Here is a 13,952-nt window from a genome sequence, read left to right as displayed (position 1 = left end):
GGAAATAGAGGTGACAGTTAAGAAAAAAAAAAAAAGTACATGTCAAAAAGTGTTCTCAATGCCAGTTACTGTAGTAAGTGTGGGTTTTTTTTTTTTTTTCTTTCTTCTTGGTCTTAACCTGTAAGCGATTACAAGATCAAACAAGTTTCAGTTTGAGTCCCCATGCTTTACAGTCTGAGTCTCTACGGCGTCAGCTTACCACATTTACTTTCAACTAGTCGGGCTGTTCTGGGGAGGCTTTTGTCAGTCAACTGCTCAGCCGTCAGGGCAGGAAGGCTTGGTCTTGGGCAGTTTGCAGTTTGGACGCTGGGTCCTCCGCACCCATAGACCTGGCTCCTCTTCCTCATTTATCTGCCATCTCCCTCCCCGGCACTCCATCCTGACTCATTGAGCTCCCATCATATGGCAGTCTCTCTGGGGAGGTTGTTAAGTTTCAACCCACTCCCAAACCCCAGCCTCTTGCACAGGACCAGCTACATACTTTGCTGGGCCCAGCACAAAATGAAAATGTGGGGCCCCTTGTTTAAAGATGAGGACTTTCAAGACGGCGACGGTAGTGCCTTCAGCCAGGTGTGGGGCCCTCTGAACTTACACCAGTCGCATGCCCTTGTGGCTGGCTCTGCTCTTCCCTCTTACGTTCCCAAGACCAGAGAGACTTATAAAACACATTTGAACGCTCATGACCAGCTTCTTCAGAAGGAGTTGGAGGTGTCGCTGTCATGGCCTCTGGTGAGATTCAGGGCTTCTGGCCTGAGCCACTGTGTGTTTGGGAAATCATGCGTGTGTAGTGGGGAGGGTTTGGGCAATGTCCTTGAGTGCCCGTGGGAGGCTCAGAGGATGATGGTTTAGAAATGATTGCATTGCCCAAGCAGCCCCAAGGATACGGGAAGCTCCTTTCTGCAGGGCATCACTTGCTTTGCCTGTAGGAAGTCCTTTGATGGATAAACAAAATGTGGTTTATCTGTACAGTGGAGTATGATTTAGCCATAAATGGGAATGAAGTCCTTGTCTGTGGTACAATACAAAGGAACCCTGGAAATATTATGTTAAGGGAAAGAAGCTGGATGGTTGTATTTATTGGAAATGTCCAGAATGGGCGAGCCCATAGAAAGAGAAAGTGGTTGCCAGGGGAAGAGGGGAATGGGGAGTGATGGCTACTGGGTATGGGGTTTTTTTTGGGGGGGGGTGATGAAAATAAGCCTGTAGTGGCAATGGTTGGACAGCCTTGTTGCTATGCTAATAGACCACTGAACCATGCAGTTTAAAGGGTAAATTTTACAGTTCACAAGTTATAGCTCAGTATTTTTTTAAAATGTGAAAATAAAGATCTTTTGAAGGCTTGGACTTGAACTCTTTACCCTCTGCCCTTGGTGGGTGTTGTGGGTTCAGTGCAGGAGTGGCCTCTCCTTCCACGAGCCCCTCCCTCTTCTTCCTGCCTTACCTTCAGCTGCAGATAATCTCTTGGGCATCCCTTATACAAAGCCTGTTTTCCAGGAAAGATCTTCTGGAAGCATTCATGCTAAGCGGATCTGTGGCTGCTAAGACTTAGCCCCATCCAAGGCATTTGCATATTAGCTTATAAAGGGAGAAAGCTTTTAGGTAAGAGGAATGAATGTTTAATTTTAGAATTCCAAGTAAGAGCAAGTGAGCGTGGAAGGTTGCTCATTTTCATGGGGCCGGGTGCCCCGTGAAACCAGGGGTGACCAGGTGCCCTTTCTGCCCACCGAGCTGGCTGACCCTAAGACAGAGTCAGGTGGGCAGTGGGTGAGGGGCAGGCCTCAGAAATATTCCTTCAGGACAAGGGTCCCTGCCCCAGGACCCCAGCTGCCTTTATTATTTTCTCGGCTAGGGGGTGGAGGGGGAGTGGGGGAGCAGTTCATGGAGGACTGCTTGGGGCGGGCGGCATCTTTCCAGTCAGGTCTCATTTCTGCTTTGTTAATGTGCTTGGTTCTTGAATCAGGTGGCCCCAATTTGAGACAAACCCCTTGCCTAGCACTTCTGCTCTTGTCCCTCTCAGTTCAGTCCTGCTTGTCCTTGCCCGGGACTGCTCCTTCTCCCCTGTCCCTCTCACATATCCTGCTGCCTTGGCCTCTGTCCCTGTTGCCATAGCCCCATCCCTCAGGACACAGTGTAGTTCAAGCTCTAGCTCTTTGAGAATCCCTTTAGTCGGTATTAAATGGTCTTTCTTCATATTTATTTGTGGCTCTTGGATTCTGAGATCTTTCTTTTAATCATCTTTGGATCTTTGGAGCACCTAGGGGCTCAGTCAGTTAAATGTTGGCTCAGGTCACGATCTCAGGATCCTGGGATCATGTCCCACATAGGGATCCTTGCTCAGTGGGGAGTCTGTTTCCTCTTCTCCCTCTGTCTGCTGCTCCCCCTATTTGTGCACTTGCTCTCTCTCTCTGCCAAATAAATAAAATCTTAAAAAAAAAAAAAATTATCTTTGGATCCACAATGCCTGACACAGTGCTTCTACCCAGTAAGCACTTAGTAAATGTGTAGGTTTTTTTTTTTTTTTAAAGATTTATTTATTTGAGAGAGAGAGAAAACATGAGCAGGAGGGGCAGACTGAGAGGAAGAGACCATCTGAAGCAGACTCCACACCCAGCATGGAGTCCAACGCGGGGCTTGATCTCAAGACATTGAGATCTGATCTGGGCCAAAATCGAGAGTCAGACACTTAACCCACTGAACCACCCACATGCCCCGTCACTTATATTCCCTTGAACTGCACTGAACCATGACTGTGCTTGGTCCTGTGAGGGAGTGCGAAGCAACAGAATGAGCCAGAGAGAGGCTGAGGAGATGACAAGCCTGAGGAATGACTTGATAAGAGACAAGAGAATAGCATTTGTGGTAGGAAAAGAACAAAGTCTGAAACCTGCTGCCCGTTCACAGGGGCATCTCAGAGCTTCCTGTCATGTGAGATGACAAACAAAGGGCATCTCCCAAGCTGCCGCCTGCAGTAGAAGCTTCCACGGAGTATCCTTTCCTAAATGATCTCTTAGATCTCAGACTTCCATCATTAGTCAAAGGACCTGCATGAGCACCCAGTTACTGAGTGCCTCCCGTGTGTCAGGCGCCAAGCTGGATTCTGTCACTTTGTAGGAGCTCCGTTGGGTCATGGAATCGGAGGGCCACATCCAAAGAGGCTCCATGTATGATAGATGTGGAAGAGCACAGGGCCTTTGAATATACTCCTGCCTGGGCTTGGAGAGTTGCTTTTCCCTGAGCCACTTGGCTTTTCCCCAGTTTCCTGGGGATTTTAATTTCCCATGTGATTGCTCATGGGCAAGAGGCATTGGTGCTTAGATCGTGAACACTGCTGTTCACATCCTGCCTCTTTGGGGAAGAGGGAAGTAAGTATGGGACAGGGCTGCACTTTCAGTCCTGTGCATCTGATGATGGATGGAGGTCCTGGCTCTGTTGGTTAGGGACCCAGGATGAAATGGCTGGCACATGCAAAGGGCTTAGCTAGTGAGACTTTAATGGTGAGTGTTTAGAGACGTGTGGTCAGAACTAGACACCCCAAAGGGTTAGGGGCACTCTAGGGCTGGCCGTAGTGGGAAGCTGTTACCCACCTCCCTTAGGCCGGTAGGAGAGAACTCTAAAGAAGGGGCCCCCAACAATGGCTGGAATTCTGAAGGGATACAGCTACTGCCAAACTGGCCAGGTAAAAGGTAGAGGGAAGTAAATGCTTTCCTTTTATCCAAATCCACCCGGAAGCCTACGGAACCCAGTCAATGCGGTCTAGTCTGATCAGAGCAGAGCACATTGTGTGTGTGTCAGATTGACAAGACCTAGTCCTAGCTGCATGGGCATTCTAATTTCTAATGCCTAGCTGACTCTTGCATGTCTTAGGTTAGTCAGCATGGGACCGGTCAACCAGAGTTCTCTCCTTCCGGAATCATGGCTGTTATCAAGCAGAAAGTGTAATTATATCAGCAGGATAGGCATTGGGTAGTTTTGACGATAGCAAGAAAAACATCCTATTCATTGATGGCAGGCACTGAGCAGCCTAAGCATTTTATGTGCGTCCTCATTAAATCTTCACAAGGACCCCCCAGCAGGTTGGCCCTCTTGTTCTCATCTTTGCCATGTTTCTGGTAAAGTCATGGGGCTGAGACAGCCAGTAGGTTGCCCAGTGGCAGAGCTCACAAGAGGCAAAGCTGGGCTCTGAGCAGTTCTGTCTGACTCCTGAACACATACTCTTGACCTCTCAGTGCTTCATGGTCTCATTCCTCTGCACTGGGGCCCTCCCCACCCTGTGGTCCATGCCGCATGTGTGCTGGTTCCACTGCCTGGGATGGTCTTCCTACTTCCTCTCCACCTGACCCAGTTGAACCCATTGTTAGGACCCAGCTCAGATCTCACTTCCTCCATGAGACCTTCTCCAGCCAGTCCAGCCTTCTATACCTCTCTTTCAGCAATCCGTGATGGGATTATCTGGCTATTTTGAGTGGTACCTCTCCTCCATTTCCAAGAAGACTCCAATTTTCATTAATAGAGGTGTTAAGATCCTGAGTTGTTTTATTTTGTTTTTTTTTTTTGTTTTGTTTTGAACTCTTCATTCACTCAAAAGGTTGAATTGAAGAGACTTTAATAAAGTAATTATTTACAGAGCTATAGGGTTAAGGGAAACAGCAGTGGTGGTCTGGTGCCCAGGGACCAACACGGGGAGGGGCGGTGGCAGGAAGAAGCAAGCTATTACCACTCCAGAGCGGGAAGGAATTTCCTCAGAGTGAGCAGTCATGGCGCCCAGAGATGGCTGGGAGAGGGGCCACATGGTAGGAACTGATGGATCTGAGGATTGCTTTTCTCCTCAGTAAATGCCCACTGAAAGCCAACGGGGAGGATTTTTTTAGAAGGAGAGACCATAAGCTAGAGCAGAGCCCAGTAAGAGCTTACAGTCTAGCTGAGTGTTTGAGGGGGAGAAGACAGGCACATACCCCTTCCTAAAATAGCACAGCACTTTTGCGGAGCAGTATTTTCTCCCCGGACAGATGAGCATACCATTAGCCAAGACTCAAGCCCAATGGAGGTGGACATTTGAGGAGCCAAAATTGTTGAAGGCTTCCTTCTTTCAGGGATAAGAGGTGGTTCTTGTCCGGCAGCTGCTGTGAGTTATTTCCTGCAAGGCCTCACACGGGCCACAGAGGCATCTGGGTGGAGCCTGGCTAGTCTGTGTTTCAGTGATTTTGAAGTTTCAGAGTATTTAAAAAATGTTTCGAGGGTCCCAGAAGTTTGAATAATTAGCAAACATCCTTCATCTTTGGGGCTGGCCTTAGGAGAAGCTGAAGCACCATGTCCCCCACACGCCATAAGAATCACCCAGAGCCTCAATGAAACAAGATGGGATTGGGAGGGAGACAAACCATAAGTGACTCTTAATCTCACAAAACAAACTGAGGGTTGCTGGGGGGAGGGGGGTTGGGAGAAGGGGGGTGGGGTTATGGACATTGGGGAGGGTATGTGCTATGGTGAGTGCTGTGAAGTGTGTAAACCTGGCGATTCACAGACTTGTACCCCTGGGGATAAAATTATATGTTTATAAAAAATAAAAAATTAAAAAAAAAAAAAAAAAAAAGAATCACCCAGAGCCACTTAGGAAGAATTGATGTTGCACTGGGAGGACCTCGGTTTTCCTCCATATGGTGTTGCTTAATCTCATTTCTTTTTTTCTCTATTCCTATTTTTCCACCCACTCCTGTTGGCCTAGACCCAACTAGACACTGGAAGGGTAGGGTGAATTGTGGTCAAGCAGTTGGAAGGATGAAAACCCAAAGGGCCTCTTTTTGCTAGCTCTTACCTTTTGATGATGAGTTTCTTTGGATTTTTCTCTCTACTGAGTCCTGGACATGCTAGGGGATGCTCCAGACATCCTAAATGCCCCTTTCTTCACTGAACACACCACACCTCCGCCGACCTCCAGGCCTTTGAGCTCCTTGTTCTTTCTGCCTGGAAGACTCTCTCATCCCTCTTCACGGACTTGTTAGTAGGGAGCAGTGGGGACTGTGGAGAAGTCCATAGCTTACACTCCATCTGAAGCTTTTCTGGGCTCCTGATCTATACGTTGTGGCTTTGATTGTTCCTTGGAGTGGGCGTGACTGGTCACCTTGGCAGAGACTCAGGAAGGAAACCAGTTGGGGTGGGTGACGAAGCTGAGGTGCAGTCTCAGAAGCAGGGACCAGAGGAGACCCTCAGGCAAGATGACCAATCCCTGGGGCTGAAATTCAGGGAGAAGGGGGAGATGAAGCTGAAGAGGCCAGATGGCTCCAGCTGGGCTGAGGCACCTCTTCTGTATCTGTTCTTGGGGACCGGCAGGGCCTGGGTGTGGCTTGGGGGTCAGTGACAGCGGTGGGCTCGGTCCTGGAGAGACAGCTTTCATTTTACAAGAAGGAGATTTTCTACATACCAGACTGGGACCTGCTCTGGCACTTTGCTTCTCAACACTGTGTAGGATTCAGAGATCAGATAATGCTTTGGTTCAGGTTTTAAACTTTCATTATTCCTTCATTACATAAATAAAACACAATAAAGATAAGCAAAGAAGAAAGGGAACTGAAATTAATGTCACCCATAATCCTGCCACCCAGATATCATTTACATTTAGAACTTACGTAGGGAAACTTCCCAGGTGATTTTTTGTATTTACAGAGTGGAAGCAAACCACTTAGATGGTATTTGTAGATATATTTTGTAACCTGGTGTGTGAGTGTGTGTGTGTGTGTGTGTGTGTGTGTGTGTGTGTGTGTATGTGTGTGTGTGTGTGAGAGAGAGAGAGAGAGAGAGAGAGATTTGTCCCATTAAAAAAATAATAATAAAATGCTTGCCCCAACTTAAAACTGAAGGGGATAAAGAGAACTCCCCTTGCTCTCCCCTCCTCACCCCTAATTCTATTCTTCTTTAGAAGTTTCCAGGATATCCCTGATTAGGGAACAAGATAGAAGGGACAATATACATGAAATAACAAACTGGAAATATTGGTTGTTGTAACTTGTGCAAATATTAGCCGTCACGTGTCAGGAGGAAAGTGAAGGGTGGGTTTGGAGGGACTGGGAAGTAGTTTGTAGTTAGTGAAGGGGCTTTCAGAAATTGATACTGGGGGGTTAGGGGAAGGAGGGGATGCCGAATTTTTGAGGCCCGGTTTCTGTTTGGATTTGTCACATGGGTGTCGGTGAGGAGCAGGGTGAGTGGAGCTGAGGGAGACCGAGGGCAGGGGCCAAATACTATCAGATCTTACCCCCTGGGCGGGGATTGGGGTAGGGAGGGTGGCAGGAATGCAAATGAGCAAGAGACGTGTTAGGAAGCAGTGACAGTAATTGGTGGATATTTATAAAATTACCCTTGGTTGACAAAATAAAAAGTCAACAAGTCTGTGTTAGACCCCCAAACTAAAAAAAAAAAAAAATTTAAACAAATCTTTGAATGCTGAGAATCTGAGTAAGACTGGAGAACTGGTTGGGGAGTCCTAACTGTCAGATATTGTTCTGCTTTTGTCTTTGGCTAGGCCGTCTTGGATTGTACCTTAATTTGTCCAGATCTCAGCTTTCTTATCTGTAGTTGATAGGTTCTCAGTCCTGGATGCACATTAAAATCATGAGGGAACTTAAAAAATACCCCATGTCAGAGCCCTACTCCAGCCCAAAGTTGCCTGAATCTTTGGTGGTGGGGCCTAGGAATTTTTTTAATGCAGTCAACGTTAAATATCCCTGGGGTAGAATTCACCTAATCGCTCATTGTAGCCAAAAAATGTTACAGTTCTGTGTCTGGTATTATATAATTTTATTCCTTTCAAACACTGTGCACGGATGTTATAAACTTGTTAACTACCAAGAAGTTTTACTATTTAAGAAACACTCCCCATGGGGTGCCTGGGTGGCTCAGTGTGTTAAAGCCTCTGCCTTTGCTTAGGTCATGATCCTAGAGTCCTGGGATCGAGCCCTGAATCAGGCTCTCTGCTTGGCATGGAGCCTGCTTCCCCCTCTCCCTCTCTGCCTGCCTCTCTGCCTACTTGTGATCTCTGCCTATCAAATAAATAAATAAAATCTTAAGAAAAAAAGAAAGAAAGAAAGAAACACTCCCCATAATTCTGAGTAGGCCAGGGATATAATGCCAACATCCTTTTTCCAATGAGTTGGAATCATAAACATAGAAAAACAACAAATAGTTACTTCTTGCACCAGGAGTTGAGAGCATGGACTTCTCTTTCTCATTCTCTCATTTTGAAAAAGCTACCAACTAGAAGCCTGAGTCCACCTCCGTGTATAAAGAAGATGTGGGGGCGCCTGGGTGGTGCAGTCGGTCAAGCATCCAATTCTTGGTTTCAGCTCAGGTCACAATGTCATGGTCGTGAGATTAAGTCCTGTGTCAGGCTCAGCGAGAAATCTGCTAAAGTTTCTCTCTCCCTCTCCCTCTACCCCTCCCCTCTCTAGAGTGTATAAATAAACCTTAACCAAAAAAAGAAGAAGAAGAAGAAGAAGGAGACTTTGAAAAGTTCAGAGAGGAGGCATTACTGGAAATGTTTTCACTAGAAGAATTGTATATACCCTAAGTTCCGAATTAAGAGGTCCAGTTTGGGGAGTCTTTATCAGACCTAATTCCTACATGGAGTAGGGGATGTTTAAAGAGACTTGATGCTGTTTTATCTGTACCATTGAAGTTTCTGGTTTTGTCTCTTCCTAAATGAGTCATTTTTTTTTTTAAAGGACCCTAACTTGGGGAGGTGGGGAAACCGCTGTGAGAGGTGCCAAGGAGGGGAGGTGGGCAGTGAGGACTGAGTTTACACTTGGGCCTTGCACCCGGGAGGGCTGGAACCGGGAACCTGTCTGCTGAGGGTGTATCAAGATGAGAGGCACACAGCCTGGGAGGGGGTGAGGTAGCAGAAATGGCATTGGTATGCTTATTAATTTATCCAGTATTTTCTGGAGTGCACTCACTCACCAAGCATGTGGACTGGTAGCAAGGCTCCCTCCAGGGGGCTAGGGGATGGCGAACCATAGGGAAGAGACCTCCTGGTTTGCACTCTAGGTGGGGACATGAGCCTTCAAAGGTGGCGGTTAGGCATGTCCCTATTTGCCTGCACTTACAGACACATGAACGGAGGCTGTAGTGCCCGCGCCAGTGTGAACAGTGCCAGTGCAAAGGTTAGTGCCAGGCATCATTTCAGAGGAGGAAAAATGGCAGCCTGATGACCCCAGTGCGGAGTGCCGGGGGCCTGCTGGAACATACACAGGCCAGGCACCTCCACATATCACTTCCTCTTCCTGTGCTCCCTTCTCCTGACTGAAAAGTGACCCCACACACCTAAGTCCCCTGCCCCGCCCCCCCATGACTTTTCAGGGTGCCCACTGTCCCCGATCCCTGCGGGGGTGGGGGGAAGGACAGAGAGCAGGGAGCAATTGCCAGACCCCGGCTTTGGCAAAACCAGAGCAGCTGTATGTGCTTTGGGCCACGTGTTTGAGGTGAGGGGGAGCACGGGGCAGGGTGCTCCCTGATGCCCAGAGAGAGTTTTGTGCATTTTGAACGCCAAGCGGGCGCACTCCTTTTATTCCCCGCGGACCCCTGCGAGGGGCTGGTTTTTATCTTTGTGGAGGGATGTGCTACCCCCTTCAGTGGTGCCTATGTGTTTTCTAAGTTTGTCACAAACTTCCTGTTTGGGTATGGTCTGAGGCTCAAAGCTTTGTTGTGTTTTGAAACCCTGGTGTTCACAGAGGTCCGGCGCTTCTCTCTTAGAGGCTGTGGGGTGGCCCCTTTGTTCTCCTTCCTTTCGCTGACGGTTGCCATCTTTCTTTGCAGACCTTCTCTCTGGGAAGCACTCGGTAGCTTCTGTTCTTGTTCTCATTATCCAGGGTTGAGAGCTGGGAGGTTTGAAGGCTGGGAGGAAGGAGGGGGGCAACATTTATCGGGCCCCTTATATAAAGCTAGGCAGTGTGCTAGATGTTTCTGTACGTGTGTTGCATTTAGGCCTCATGGTAGCTCATGCAGAACCAGGCTCAGAGAGGTTAAGGGACCAGCCCAAGACTGGCCAGCCCCTGGGTGACCAGGTCAGGATTGGATCCCAGCCTGACTCCAGAGGTCCGTGAGGACCCTGCTGCGCCTTTGGTTCCACTGGTTTAAGGAGATCTTGATATCTTATTGGGCTTCTTGGTGGATAGCATCACCTTGATCCCTGTTTCTCTTGTTACTCAGGGGCTGCCCATTCTCTTGGTCTAGGGTGTGATTTGATGGTCCTTGAGTGTTCTGCTGACTTCGATCTTTCCCACTCATCTTCCCCTTGTAGCCCCACAAAGCCCAGAATTATGTGTTGTCCGTGGCTGATGACTAAAGTGGGTTAGGGCCAACTCCCAATTCCCCAGAAATGGAGTGTCCTTTTTTCTACTTCTGACCATTCCTCTGGTCACCACAAACCCTGCTGAGCTGGATTTCTCACATCTCAAGCTCTTCCCTTGAAGAGGGAAGAAGAGAGGATAGCTATCTGTGTCTGTGAAAGCATGTGAAGGGGTAGCTAAGGAAGGATGCCAAGACCTCGAATATGTGGGAAGGAGGAGGAGGGGGAGCTAAATCTAGCACCCTCCTTCTCATTGGGATAGCTCTTACAGGATGCCAGACTCTGGGTGCTCCTGCAAAGGAACAATCAGTACGCTTCCAGAAACTTGAAGATGGCCGTGTGTCCCGTCCCTTGCCCATTCCAGTTCTCTTCTATTTTCTGAGAAACTTCTGCAACTGTATCATCAGAGCTACATCAGCATTGTTTTGTAGATCAAGCAGTGTTTACCAGCCAAGAGTCCCTGTGTTGAACAGTGGGCAATTCCAAGCATTTTCAACACAAGTATCATCACCCTCGAGGGGTTCGCAGTCTACATGGAAGGGAAATGCCGTAAGCTCAGAAGATCCGGGAGGGTTAGGATGCCGGGGTGGTGTCGCTCAGTGGGCTGCAGGAGAGGGCCAAGAGCTGGTGGGTTGAGAGGGGCGGGGCTGCAGGGGGAGAAATATGTGGGGCCCTGGGACCTGAGGGGCCTGGAAAGGGGAGGCGCATAGTCAGTGGGGTGGAATGGAGGGTGCCTATGGGAAACAAGACTGAAGAAGGGTTCCTGAAGGATCCCATGGAATATGGCTCTGGTGTTGGCCATTTTCCCATATCGAGAGCTGCCAAAGCCAGCTGAACAGGACCAGGCTAGGTAAACACAGGCTAGGCTCACCTGGCTGGCTGCCCTGGAGATGCCGGGGAACGCCAGGGGGCGAGTAAGAACACATTTATCCTGTTGAATTTTAGGAGGGGAAACTTTGAGGGCTTGGATGAAGGTAGTGACATGAATATAGAAGGGAAGACAGAGAAATGGAAGGTGTTAAGCCCGAGCTCTGCCCCTTGCTGCCTGTGGGACCTTGTGCAGGTTACTTAATTTCTTGAATCTCTGTTTCATCGTCTGTGTGTGGAGGCCAAAAACACTTCACGGGACGGTCGTGTGAGGGTTTGGCTTGTGTGGCGGCTGGCCCACACATTGTGGTCAGTGCTCAGCAGAGTATGAGTCCTCCTGTGGGGGCGAGGCCCAGTTTGTGACATGTGGGGAGGCGGCAGGGGAGCGTTCTGAGAGCTCTCCAGGGGCTCACTCTGGGAACCTGTGGGGGCCTCCAGATTCAGTCTGGGGAAAGCTTTTCTAATCCAGGCTGCTGTGGGCCTGTCCAGAACCCCCACAGCCCTGTGGATTATGCCTCTGTGAAACCATGGCTTCTGGTTTCAGCTGGGCCCTCAGTACTGCTGGGCCCTCCAACCCCAGTCAGGTCGCCACTGGGGGAGGCTAGTGAGACACTGAGGCATAAAACTTAAGGAGGCCCCCTGTTTTAGGGCTGCCCTGTCACCTACATGATTCCCCTTGGTGGGGTGTTTCACACCATACCCCCTGTTGAGCTCCTTCCTCTCTGCCCTTCTTCACTCAGGAGACAACCTGGCTTCGTTTATTCCTTGACAGGTTCCAAACAGCGTAGTCTTAAGCCGGTCAGGTTCCTGCCTCCACTTCCTTGTGGGTACTGACACTGGGGCTCATCCCAGCCTGACTTCCTTCCACTCAGAGATGGACGCTTCCCTCCTCCTGGCCAGAGAGAAGCTTCTTCCTGTGCCTGAATCCTCCCCATCTCCCGTAGCTTCTGGGACCTCACACCCTTCCATCAGCTGGCTGAAGCCAAACCTCAAAAACCTTCACCCTCTCTAGTTCTCATTCCTTTTTCTCCTCCCTTAAGAGACAGTTGTCTGGAAAGAATCTGCCTTCAGGTTTTGCTCCTTAGTTGACACAGCCATCTCGGTATGTTTTCTGCCTGTGGGAGGAGGTGTGGGGCCCAGGGGAGGAACCTGGTTGGATTTGCTGCCGAGGGCTCGTGCCTTCCATAGCAACCTGCCCCCTGTCAGGTCACCTGTGACCTTCATATTGCCACACCCAACGGACCCTTCACTCTTTATCTTTCTGGACTCCTTGCTACTTTTGACACTGGACAACTTCCTCCTTTTTGCACCTCTCACTTCTCTTGGCTTCTTTCATTCCTCAAATAAATCTCTCCGCAACTATTTCTTGAGCACCAACATGTTCCAGACTCTGGGACGGATCGTAATACCATGCCCCTTATTTGTAGGGAGTTTGAAGACCAGTGTGAGGGAAGAAGGCAAAAAATATAAACAAATGTCAGGTGCTGATAAATGCTACACCAAAATACACAGTGAGGAAGGGTGATAGGAAGGGTATGGGGTTGTGGGGGAGGGTCTCATTAAGAAAGGGACATTGTCACCAGAACCTGAAGAAAGTAAAGGATGCCCTGGAAGAAGAGCGTTCTGGGCAGAGGGGAGAGCAAAGGCTAAGGTCTTGAGGGAGAAGCCTGCTTGGGGTGTTTGAGGAAGCCATTCTGGCTAAAGGAAACTGAAGAAGGGCAGAGTAGAAGAAAAGGTCAAGGAAGAGGCTGGACCAGGTCATGTGGGCCCTGAAGGTCATTTCAAGAATTTTGTCTTTTATTTTGAGAGAGATGAAACACTATAGGAATCTTCTGAGCAGAAGAGTGATTTTTAAATGATCACTGAGGCTGTTGTGGGGAGCATGGTGTATTTATCAGCTTGGGCTGCCATAAAAACATACCACAAACTGGGTAATAACAGAATATTACCAGATAACAGAAGTGTATTTTATAACTCTTACATAACAGAAGTATATTTTCTCACAGTTCTGGAGGCCAGAATCTGAGCTCAAAGTGTCAGCGGGGTCTCCCACCCTCTGAAGGCCCTAGGGAAGGATCTGTTCCAGGCCCCCCTCCCAGCTTCTGGTAGCTCCTGGGCTTGTGGCAGTGGAACTCCCATCTTCACACAGCAGCATACTCCCCAGTACTCCCCGTGTGGGTGCCTGCTTCCTAATTTCCCCTTTTTATACCAATGCCAGTTGTACTGGTTAGAGACCCACCCTAACTCCAGGATGACCTTATCTCAACAGCTGATTACATCTGCAATGACCCTATTCCAAATAAGGTCATATTCTGAGGTATTGTGGGTTAGGACTTTAACAAAGGAATTTGGGGGAGATGCAGTCCAACCCATAACACGATTCAATCCCCATCATAGGTGGATTCTAGAAAGGCAAGCAAGGGTGGAAGTAGGGAGATGACGAGTAAGGAAGTCATTGCAATAATCCAAGGAGCAAAACTGCTGGCTTGGACCAAAATGGTGGCAATGGAATGAACGAGAAGGGGTGAGTCTGGATGTGTCTTGAAGAATCAGCTGACATCATTTGCTGGTTGATGGTGTGGAGGTGGAATGTGAGGGAAAGAGGGGAGTTAAGGAGACTCCTGGGTTTCATGAAGGCCTGAGGAACTAGAATGGCGTTGGGTGTCTTTCTCTTCTACATTCTCCTCTCCCTTGGGCTTCCTCAGCAGCCTTTCAGGGGCCTCCTCCTGGGCCGGTCCATCCGCTGTTGGAT

The 13,952-nt window shown here is 48.8% G+C and overlaps 1 protein-coding gene across 21 annotated transcripts in view; it reads left to right on the top strand.

Annotated features, from left to right (window-relative positions):
- The window catches only part of TRERF1 (transcriptional regulating factor 1), a 203,008-nt gene that overhangs the window by 68,647 nt on the left and 120,409 nt on the right, over positions 1 to 13,952 (top strand). The window lies entirely within an intron of this gene.

Source organism: Mustela lutreola, chromosome 6 (assembly GCF_030435805.1).
Source record: "Mustela lutreola isolate mMusLut2 chromosome 6, mMusLut2.pri, whole genome shotgun sequence".
Taxonomy (NCBI): domain Eukaryota; kingdom Metazoa; phylum Chordata; class Mammalia; order Carnivora; family Mustelidae; genus Mustela; species Mustela lutreola.
Note: the sequence above shows the minus strand (reverse complement) of the source record. Positions and strands in the feature narration are given on the sequence as shown.